Here is a 12,160-nt window from a genome sequence, read left to right as displayed (position 1 = left end):
TTCAAAGCTGAGACACTGAGTGCTTGGGTTGTGTCAGTTATTATTTCCTGAATAAGACTTTATGCCGGATCCAGAATTCACTCCGTCTGACTCTCAGCCAAGAAAGGAAGTAGCGTGGGTGACCAAGTTTAACACTCGCTCTGGGGATTTCTCTCTAGCCAAAGCTAAAAGGAGACTATAATTGGGTAGCCAGGCCTGTCCTTCGCACATTCTGTATTTAGATGGCTTACCTAAGCCCATTAGACAGCAAAATTACTCTGCCCTATGCCCCTACAGACATATGAGAAAACAAAACAAAACACTGGGGCCTGGGTGTTGGTAGTGGAGCCAAGGTGAAGGGTCATGAGGAGGGGGAGACAGCAAGGAAGGAAGGGGGCTCTATCCATGTCTGTGGGCTTGGGAGTTGAACAGACTAGAGTTACAACTCTAGTTCTACTGCCTACTAGTTGGTTGCCTTTAGTTAAATTATATCCCTAATCTGAACCTCAGATCCTTTAGCTGTAGAATGTGTATAGAGTAGTACCTGCTTCACAGAATGGTCTTCAGTCGTTGGCAGATAAGAAACACTCAATAAACCTTAGTTTTTGTTGCTGGTGTTATTATGAATTTTGTTATGCCATCCATGGAGAGGAAACAGGGATAAAATGGTGCATTTTCTACGAGGCTTTAAAGATGTCCTGTTTCTTTCTGCCATCTCTAAACCACCTCACTTCACCTCATTTAACCTTCCTTAATTTGGATTTTTCAGGTTAAGAAGCAAAGGAGCTATTAGGCACAGAAAAGGTTGAGTAACTTGCCCTAGGTCTAATCTTCCCAACAGGCACTCCCAAAGAAGTATTTCCAATCAGATAGTTGCCAGGCATGCCCAGAACATTTTTTAAAAGCAATTTGAGTAGGTCACTTGGGGGAGGCAAATTAAAAGAACCTTTCTAACGAAGTCAAACCTTGCTCTCTAACTAATTTTAATACATCTTTCTAAAGTGCTCTTGAAATCCCCAACAAGGTAAACAAAGCAAAAATAAGTATACCTAAAATGTCTCATACCAAATGTAAACAAACAAACAAACAAACAAGTACAAAAGAGAGAGAGAGAAAAGAAAATACAAGCTCTTCACAGTACAGCTTGAAAACTGATTGTAGCACTACATAGGAAATAAAAATAACCTGGATACACAATTTCCTTCAAAATAGAATTTGGGATATTGGATATGAAGTCATATGCTGCTAAGAAATGGGGGAGTTTTATTATTTCCTATGAAAGTGACAAGACACATGAAGATATTTGGTTTTGGTATCAGTATAAGCTTCCAGGGAAGTTTTCTAAAAAGATATTTTAAAGCTAAAAGCCATATTTACTTTTTGAAAAAAAAATGCAGTTTCTCTGGCAAGTAAGAGTAAAAATAATGTTCCTCCAAAATACCCAAGAAAGAAGGAAAATAACTTTTAACAGAAATGAAATTCACAATGAGGAGGGATGGGGCAAGAGTTTAAATCTTCAAGTCATTTTGAATTTGTCAGACAAAGGAGGAGTTTAAATCTTCAAATCATTTAAAATTTTTCAGACAAAGGAGGAAAAAACAAAGTGAACTTGTTAACATCAACTTTCCTGATTTTCTTACAACATTTTGAAAAGGCTTGTTTCATAAAGAATGTCTACTATTCTTCACTAAGGGTTTGTCCTGAGAGATTCCTTTTGGGATTCAGAGAGCTATCCATGCCAATATCCCTTACATGGTCTCAGGTATTGACAAAAGGAGACTCGATGCCTTCTATAATCCTGTTTTACTTGGAATTTTTATCCGATAGCCTTCCCTTCTCCAGGATACTATGTCCAAATGTGGCAGGAACAAACACTATCCTTAAGTTACTCTTGGATTTCATGTTTATATGAATTTACTCAACTAGTCTTATTGAGCAACTACTATGTTCCAGGTGCTGTACAGAGTAAGTAGATGATGCTTGTAACTATAGAGATAGTAAGAAAACAGTATACATATTATGATGTATTTTGACTATAGTACTAGCAGGACTAACTAGCTAATGGATTTTATAAGGTGACTAAGGAAAAAGAGAGTCATCGAGGATATCTCCTAGGCATTTTGCATAAGGGTTAGATGATGGTCTCATGATATCAGCTGGAGAATACCAGAGAGGAGTGGGTTTGGAAATCAAAAGTTCTGTTTTGACCTGGCTAAATTTAGCCTGTGATGTTTATTGAATAGGCAGTCAGAGAGATGACTAAGGAGCTCAGAGGAAGGCAAGGGTTAGAAAAATGAACTTGGGAGTATTTACCTATAGAGAACATTAAAAACTATAGGATGGCAGGTAGAGAATATAGAGGGGGAAGAGATGAGGATCCAGAACGGAGCACTGAGACATTCCACCTTAAGAGAAAGACGAGGTAGCAAGGGACAATAAGAACAAGAAGGTCATGAAATAAGAAGATAACCAAGAAAGCGGTGGCCTAGAAATCACTTGAACAAAGCATATGAAGAAGGTTAACTGTGTCCAACTGTATAAGGTAGACTAGTTAAGAGGCACCGCTGGGTGCCACCAGATTTAGCAGAATGGAAATTGTTAGAGAGCTTGAGGAAAGTGCATGCACCAGTAAAATGGTGCATACTTCTTCATTATAGTCATCATATAGATTAGATCATGAGTGTAGAATGCAGAACGTAAGTGTTGTTCATCTCTGTATTCCTAGTGCTTAGGACAATATCTTGACACATAATAGATCCTCAATAAATACTTGCTGAATGTTGACTATGGATTTTATCAGTGCTTTATTTTGTGTTTGCCACAGATAGTGTAACTCTAAAAAGCAGAAATGACACTGATGCATTTATCTTTGAACTACGTCTTACACATTCCAAAATATTTACATCTTCAGTTAGATTCTTAGTAAAAAATCTGTAATGGGAATGAAGAAATATGCTGATTGTAATTGTGACTAGAGAAAGATTCAGTGTCTCTATGAAGAACAGGCAGGTGCGCAGACTGACAGGAGACTGTGGAGGTTTCAACAAATGATCACAAATTCTCTCACATTCCTCTCTCGAGAGATGGAGTCTAATTTCCTTTGAATTTGGGTTGACCTTATTTATTTGCTTCCAACAAATATTTGCTGAGGAAGTATTACTGTTAGACTTCCAAAATAAGGTCATCATAGAAGGTAATACAGATACTGTATGGATCTCTCTCTCAGGACTCAAACCCCAGAGCACTGACTCATGGCTACCCTACAACTGCCATGATGGAGAGACTTCATGGTGAGCACCTAAAGATAGAGAGAAAGATAAAGATGCACAAGAATTCCAACTGTTCCCAGCTCAAGTGCTAGACATTCAAGAGAAGAAGCCCTCAAAATGAGTCCAGCCCATGTTACCATCTGACCACACTGTATGGGAAACCCTGAGGGAGAACCACCAGCCTGAGCCTAGTCAACCCCTAAAACTAAGAGTGATGGTAATAACTGTTGTTTAATGCCATTAAGATTAGGTTGCTTTGTTACATGGCAATGAAAGGAGGAAGAGACCACAGGAAAAAAAAATAGGTTCTACGAGGAAAGAAATAGGTTCAAATAGGAAAACAACCAAAGATTCTTTCTGATTGGCCTAAAAATTGATCACGTCAAGATAAGATTAGAAGAGCTGCTTGAACTCTCAACAATAGCCAAATTATGGAAAGAGCCTAAATGGCCATCAACTGATGAATGGATAAAGAAATTGTGGTTTATATACACAATGGAGTACTACGTGGCAATGAGAAAGAATGAAATATGGCCCTTTGTAGCAACGTGGATGGAACTGGAGAGTGTGATGCTAAGTGAAGTAAGCCAAACAGAGAAAGACAGATACCATATGGTTTCACTCTTATGTGGATCCTGAGAAACTTAACAGAAACCCATGGGGGAGGGGAAGGAAAAAAAAAAAAAGAGGTTAGAGTGGGAGAGAACCAAAGCATAAGAGACTCTTAAAAACTGAGAACAAACTGAGGGTTGATGGGGGGTGGGAGGGAGGGGAGGGTGGGTGATGGGTATTGAGGAGGGCACCTTTTGGGATGAGCACTTGGGTGTTGTATGGAAACCAATTTGACAATAAATTTCATATATTGAAAAAAAAAAAACAAGAGCTGCTTGAATGACTCTTATTATTTTTGATTGAGAAAACAAATTTCTAACTTGACCAGAAGATCCTATAATATTTTGGTATTATAATGATCTCACAGGCCATTTCCAGGTTTGAAAACTGTCATGAATAAGTAAGAAAAAGAAAAGAAAAGAAGAAAGAAGGGGGAGGGAGAGAGAAAGAAAGAAAGAAAGAAAGAAGAAAGAAAAGAAGGAAAGAGGGAGAAAGAAAGAAAGAAAAGAGAAGGAAAGAAAGAAAGAAAGAGAAAGAGGGAGGGAAAGAAAGAAAAAGAAAGGAAGGAAGAAATTATTTCTTTAGTTTGAGGTCGATTCATGGGTATATAGATGGGACTAAAAGGATCCTCTGGTCTGAGATGTTAGTCATGCCTCTCTGACTAGAATAGTTCTTTGATCTCATGTTACTACAGTGATGGCAAACAAGTAACGCAAAAGGTATTTGTCAATCCAGGGAAAGGACAGTATAGAAGTGTGGTTTCTCTGGCCTCCCTCTCCCCTCCTGGTAGTACATTTTAAGTTCACTAGTGTAAGCAGCCTTCATATAGCAAGCACGTGCTAGGCCACGGATCCCAGAATTGTGAGTTTACTGCTTCTCATCCCCCTTAAATCTGGGGGACAGTTAGTGGGAGAAATGTTAATATTTGAGCCTCTTCATCATTATCATAATCAAGTTTCACTTAAGCTATGTCACCTGGAACCAAGAATGGATTCCAGATTTATGATTTCTTGTTTTGCCACAGTTACATAACCCCATTGCGTAACACTTACAAAACACCTTTTAAAATTCTACTTCTGAGCTTGTACTTCCCTCCTCATTGTACCATTGGGCTAATGAGATAAATGCTTCAGTGAAGCCACCTGTCCATAACCTATCACATTTTAATCTAATAGTTGCCATGTTCATACTAGATAAGGCTCCTACTTTTATCTACTGGAAAGTAATTCTACTCCCTTTTTACAAGCCAGTTATACATCTGTCCTTCTGGGCCAGACAGACCTCTCCCTCTCCACATTCTCTCATGGGCCTTTTCCATCTCCTCAGATGAGTTGCACCTTCACATCTAAATTGCTCCTTACTTCCTTTTTTTTAATGTTTATTTATTTTTGACAGAGAGAGAGAGAGAGAGAGCGAGAGAGAGAGAGCGCGAGCATGAGCGGGGGAGGGGCAGAGAGAGAGGGAGGCACAGAATCCGAAGCAGGCTCCAGGATCCAAGCTGTCAGCACAGAGGCCCACGTGGGGCTCGAACTCACAGACTGTGAGATCATGACCTGAGCCGAAGTCAGACACTCAACCAACTGAGCCACCCAGGCGCCCTGCCCCTTACTTTCTAAATGCCTTAGATATACTGAGAATGTGGCATTCTGCTTGGTCTATTTTCTGTTATTTGGTATCTTTTCAAATTATAATCTTCTTGATGGCAAAGTCACATTCTGTTGAATTTGTTCTTGAAACAGAGTGATACAGCACCATATTAAAATGAAATGTAATAATAATCACATAGGAATAATAATGCTTATCTGTCCTTTCTAATTTAGAAAATTAGACTCCTATATTGAAGCCTTCCACATACCATTCTACAAACCTCCTTCTCTTCAATATTTAAATTTTACCAATTAATTTTGAATCCTATAACTCTAGGTCCACTTCTAAAGAGACTCTTCTTTACAGAAGATAGAGTGTGGCTCTGTTAAACTGTCCCTCCTTTGCCTTTTCTGGAAAATGAATGCAGCAATATAAGAAGAAGGAAAACTCTATAGAGAACCAAGGAAAGAAACTAATCAGCCATACTTAATGATTTAGAAGAAGGGACAAGAAACTCAGGGATAAAACAAGCTCAAGTTTCCCTGCAGGCACATATACATCCTACGTCATACTAGCTATTGGAAAATGTTACCAATTAGGTTAAAAAATTGTCACATGGAGAATCCATTTTGTGCTTTGTGCTGTTATTAAGTCCACTGCTGTTTCTCATTCCCAGGATTCAGCTGCTGAGCCCACTGGCCTTTACCAGAGGGACGTGGTAGCTTTGGACAGAGCTCTGGGCATACTTGTTTGTATCCTAACGGCTGGCCATTAGATTGCTTGGTGAACTGTGGTGAGCACACAGAATTGTTTTTCACCAATTCGGTTTTCAGCAAAGAATCCCTTTTAATTCCCCTGTCCTGTGTGTTGCCAAAATTCTTAAAATACTGTTCATGGAGACTTTTTTTTGTTACCCGCCTTGGAGCCCAGATGTAGGAACCAAGCCAGTGCAGCTGGTGTAACTTGGCTGAGTCTCACAGATAATTCAGTGTTTGAACAGTCTTCCTTTTTTTTTTTTTTAATGTTGTTATTATTTTGGAAAATTTTGGAGGGAATGTTTATGGACGTAAAGGTTGAGGGACTAGCAGAAATATAGGCTAAAGGTCTCATCACTCTTTCACGTAGGGACTTCATCAAACTGGGGTGCGGCAGAATCACAGCTACTTCTCAGACCCTGTGCCAACTTTGCCCCTGAACTGAAGAGACAGGCTCGTCAGAGGAGAGCAGGAAAGGGGAAAATATTCTTTTTGTTTTATCTTTTTTTCAAGAGACTTTGTGTCATGAGTATGAACATATTATACCCAACACCAAAATTTTAAAAAGCAAGAGACTTTCAAGAGTGAAAAACACTCATTCAGAAATTTCAACACAAAACCCAGTGATGCTTAGGGCAATGAATGTGATTTTACACTAGACTTTACTTCTGCTAAATTCTGGCACTACATTTACTACTTATAAAGCAATTGCATTTTACAGCAAACACTGTATTATACTGATACGGCATGAACATCATATTAATCTCTCTGACCTACATTCCAATTTGCATTCTTCCATGGAATATGATGATGATAATAATAATAGCAAGTATTGGTTGAGGGCTTACTGAATTGTGCTACGTGTGTTATACGGATTAACTCATTTAATGCTCTCGATAAACATATAAGAAAGGTAAAATTACTATCCCATCTAATTCCAAAACCTGCACCAGAAACTCTGCATTCAGCCACCTCTCTGCAGAAGGCATAGTATTGTTGCTAATATGCAGGGAATGCACACAACTGTGGTTGTGGATACACAACAGTACTTTGCTTTTGGACATTATCCACCAAGTACGTCACAATAGAAGGAGCTTAAGAACTGATTACTCAGCTATGCTGTGAATTCCTTTCCTCCTCAAGGAACACTGTCTATTTGCTTTGCTCTTTCTCTGCAGACTGACTAATCTAATAAATAAATAAGGTGATATTAATGACTCATAATTACTTGATAGGTATCCCTTCCCTGATTCATGTATGTTTTATCAGAAGTCATCAGTGCCTTAATCTCAGGGGCTGAGTTATGGCAGAAACTCCATATCAGAATGGTTTGCAGGTTTAAATCTCAGTCGGGAGGTGTTTCACTGCCCTTCAAATGCATACCTGTCCATGTTGGACCTACTTCCACCTATGCAAACCATTAGCTCCTCTTTGAGACAGATCACCAAAATTTCCTTGCAACTTCTGGTATTACAATTCTCTATTTTTTTTAATGTAAGTAATAACTCAATCACAGTATTAAATATATAATGAGGTAGAGTACCCTCCTTCATTTGTTTCTACAGTAAATGCATGGATGTAACACTTCTTCCTAATGCTCCCTGAGTCCTAATACTATGCTATTTATACAAATTAAACTATATTTAAAACTTAAAAATCTATAAGCTCCATAAAAAAAAGGCAGCATTTTAACAGCAATACATGTTCCTACTAGCTAGGAAGTCTAGCACTGCTCCAAATTTTCCAGGCCATATGGAAGTGAAAAGAAAGGCATCTGAGATATATTCCTAATGTGAAATAGCTTTTGTGATTGGAAAATATAATAATGAACTATATCCTGAGGGTCTTAAAGATATTTAAAAATAGCATCCACAGGTCTCTCCCTTAAATGAATTAAGTGTGATCCTATCAGGACTCAAGCTGCCTTTGAAGCTTATGACTACACCTGTGCAAACGCAACATAAAAACAAAGGAGGGAAAAGGGAAAAATCAGAAATTTTATATGGGAAAAAAATGTAGAGGTCTGTTGCAAATATGTAGCCTCCTCTCACATGGGCTATTTTGCACATGCTGTTATTGCAAAAGCCATTAATGTTATGGTATGTCCTGGAATTTAAGTGTCAGATAATAAACACTCAAGTTGGAACTGGAAATAATGACATAACACCATGAAATCATCATGATATGACACTAAAACATTAGTGAGTACATCATGAAATAATCATGATTTGCAACTGAATCTTTCACTCATTTTGCAAAGGAGTTGGCAAAACATGGCTCTGATAGTAGTATTTTTCAGGGGGAATTTGGGAAAACAACTGGAGTAAACAAGAGAGAAAGGGTTACAGCATTCATTTAAATGCATGTGGAGTGTCTTTGGATCATAATTAGAATCTCACATCTTTCTGGCTTTCAGTCAGTAACTTTGTGCTCATCTAATATAAAACATAAGTGGAAAATTTTCACCCATGTTCATAAAAAGCAAATATCTTGAAATACTTGAAGAACTCAAGCTCTGTATATTAGTGCAGGCATGTTTCAAAAATAACCACTGAAGCAATCCCATTACTAGGAGGACTGCTGCACTCTGTAATTATGTTTGACAGGTTTTTCAGATCTTTCCTCCTCCAAATTATCTGAATTTGAGTGAAAGCCAGAGGGCTATCTTGAAAACTGATGAAAAAATACATGAATGTGCTTTTCTAAAGGTATCAAACCTAATGTATCATAAGCATGGGACTCTGGTAGGCATAAAAATTTGTGTTAAAAGATAGATTTCTTGAAGAATATGTCTTCAAACATATGTGCTATCACAATCAAACATATGTGCTATCAAGAATAACATCAAATGAATAAATAGCTCTGAGTAAATAAGAAAAAGCCTTCCTGCTAACACTGATGTTCTCAACTTGAGGTTATTTATTTAATCAATGCCTACTATATCCAGCAAATATTCATTCAACAAACATTTGGGAAATTATCATGTGGCAGGCACTATGCAAGACACTGGGAATACAAAAGAGCAAAAGATAGAGCTCTTTGTCCTTGAGATGGCCCATTAATTGGAGATACTCATATATACAACTTAATAGAATAGAGTATCACATTGTTCATCAATATTTTTAAGACTGGTGAAATAATAATTCATAATTGCTTATAATTCTCCAAATTGTTATATATGCTCTATAAATGCTCTTCTTATGCTCCATAAGTCTGTAATGAGCTAAATATTAATAACCTTTAGTCTGGGGCGCCTGGGTGGCTCAGTCGGTTGGGCAGCCAGCTTCGGCTCAGGTCATGATCTCGCGGTCTGTGAGTTCGAGCCCCGCATCGGGCTCTGTGCTGACAGCTCAGAGCCTGCAGCCTGTTTCAGATTCTGTGTCTCCCTCTCTCTGACCCCCCCCCATTCATGCTCTGTCTCTCTCTGTCTCAAAAATAAAAATAAACGTTAAAAAAATTAATAAAAAAATAACCTTTAGTCTAAGAACACATTCCCTATTCATCAGCTGACATTTGATACACTTTTTCTGCTTTACATATGCCCTTAGCTTTTAGAGACTGCTATCTCTGTTACAGAAACAAAAATTTTAAATGCTTTAGAATACCATTCCCATTATCATGTATTCCTTACCCATATGTTGAGACAGTAAGAAATAGAGGTATTAACATGATATATAGGAAGGAAAGAGTAGTGAGAAAGGAATATACAAGAATGTCACAAACTAATAAACATTCAATTCATCTCCTAGGCTGTATGTTGAGGATTAAATAGAGATAGTCACAACATCAAGCAGCATCACATTTATGAATGAAATCTACATATTGCAAATGAAACTATACTACATACCAAGGTCTGTATTTTAGATCAGATTGCAATTTCTCTGTGCAGATACTTCACTAGAGGCTAAAATTAAGTTCCTTTAATTGCACTTATCCTTTCTTCATATGTCTACAATCTGTAATTCTAGCCATAATATTGCAAAGACTTCTAAATCCTGTATTAGATGTATTTTGGGTATGGTAGAGTAGATTTATTTCTATAGTTTAATTTTCCTCAGTTCTTTTTTTTTTCCTATATTTTTTAAGAGTCTTGAATTTTATTTAAATCATTATATTCACATTAAAAGCAAAGATGGGAGATCAAATAATTCCCACATATGTTTCATGTGTAAAGAAACACATCCTTGTCAGTTTATAATGATAACAGTTATTTATTGAGCACTTACTCTACAATGCTCCTTCCCATGTCTGACTTTTCTTCCTGTGAAGGCAGCTCAATGAACATGACTTTGTGTCTCTGTGTGTCTTTACTGTATCCCTGGGAAAGGGGAGTCATTTTTGAGACTTGCAAATTGGGGAGTATGAACATACCCTGTTCCACACTCTTTCTCTTGGGTGTGAGCTGGAGGCAGAGAGCACATGACCACCCAGCTGAGAGCACAGGATTGCAATGGGGACTGCCTGAGGCTAGATGGGTAAGTCTGCCTCATTCTGGAGTCTGGAGGCTAGAAAGTTTATTTGGCTTTCACAGATGCCTTCCAGCCTGGCCTCTATAATTAACACAGATGCTATTTTGACCTCTATCTTTATTCCTTCTTTTAATTTACTTGATTTTCTCAGCCAAGACATCAAATGTGAGGTTGCTGAGTCTACTGCTAAATAATACCCCTCTCTTCCCTGGTCAGGTTCAAAACAGGTTGAGATCCCTATGCCAGACACTGAGTGTCTATAACATGTGATCCCCATTTATTCCTCACAACAGCACTATAAGGGAGATGGAATAATTACTTTCATTTAGGAGAGAAGGAAACTCATGTTTAGACAAGTTAACACACTTGCATCATAAGGATGCAGTGACAGAGTTGGGATTTAAATCCAGACTCAATTCTGGAGCCATAAATCTTAACCACTATGCTATATGACTATACTGAAATTCCTACTAGAATAAAGTTAGCTGAAGCAGAACCAAAGAATGAATACATACCGTTGATCCTGAGCTAGGCTTCACAAAATAATAGATGACATTATTAAAGAGCCCCCCCCCCCCATTATAAGGAAGCAGGGGTTTCAGGGAGAATGGCTGACCAACTACCTTGACCATAATGGCTAACAATTTGTCCTGCCTTTGGGTCAAAAATCAGAAGTCTGGCTTCTTTCTCTAGACTTAAAATCAGCAAGTTCAAAATGTCACCTATTTTGTAAGCTGTAAAGCACAGCCAAGGTAGAAGACAAATAAAATGACCTGCAACACATTCCAGCCAGGTGAGTGACAGCACCTGAGTCTGTACATCATTTCAGCTGTGAGTTCTTGTGTTTATTTATTCTCTATTACTTTTCTTCTAATCAAATAAGGAGATCCAAACTCAAACCAGGGTGACCTACTACCCTCACTAGTCTGTTCTCTGCCAATATGGTAAAACACTAGCTTAGCTTCTTTAAAACCCTGTTAAAAACTAAACTAAAATAAACTAAAATAAAACATGTTTGGCAAAGAATAATGAATTTTAAGTACTTAAGTTCTCAAAATAGACTGATGCCATTTTACTTCTCTTCTTTCCTTTCCACCTAATTTTACCTCCAATACTCTAGAATGTTCTTTCCCAAATTAACTATTAGAAAAAAAAATACAAGGTCTTCATCCTTCCCCGACCACTTCTTTTCTTATCATTTCTCAGTAATTTTGTAGTCACCTTAAATAAGAACAGAGATAGATGAGAATAAAGTCCCTCTGATGCTGATAGTCTCAGTTTACCCCAAATCAGTCTTTAAGTTGTAAGTTTTTGGTTGTTGTTGTTTATTTTTGTTTTTTTGCAGGGGTAGATTTGTTAAAGCTAACCATGCTGACTTTGTAAGACTCCTAAGTAAGGAGGAGTTGAATTGGCACAGATGAAAAAGAATCCATAAGCATATGTGATTTGCCATAGGAAATGATGTATGGCTAAGGATGATTAAAATAGT

Source organism: Panthera leo, chromosome B4 (genome assembly GCF_018350215.1).
Source record: "Panthera leo isolate Ple1 chromosome B4, P.leo_Ple1_pat1.1, whole genome shotgun sequence".
Classification (NCBI taxonomy): Eukaryota; Metazoa; Chordata; class Mammalia; order Carnivora; family Felidae; genus Panthera; species Panthera leo.
This window is presented reverse-complemented; position numbering follows the sequence as displayed.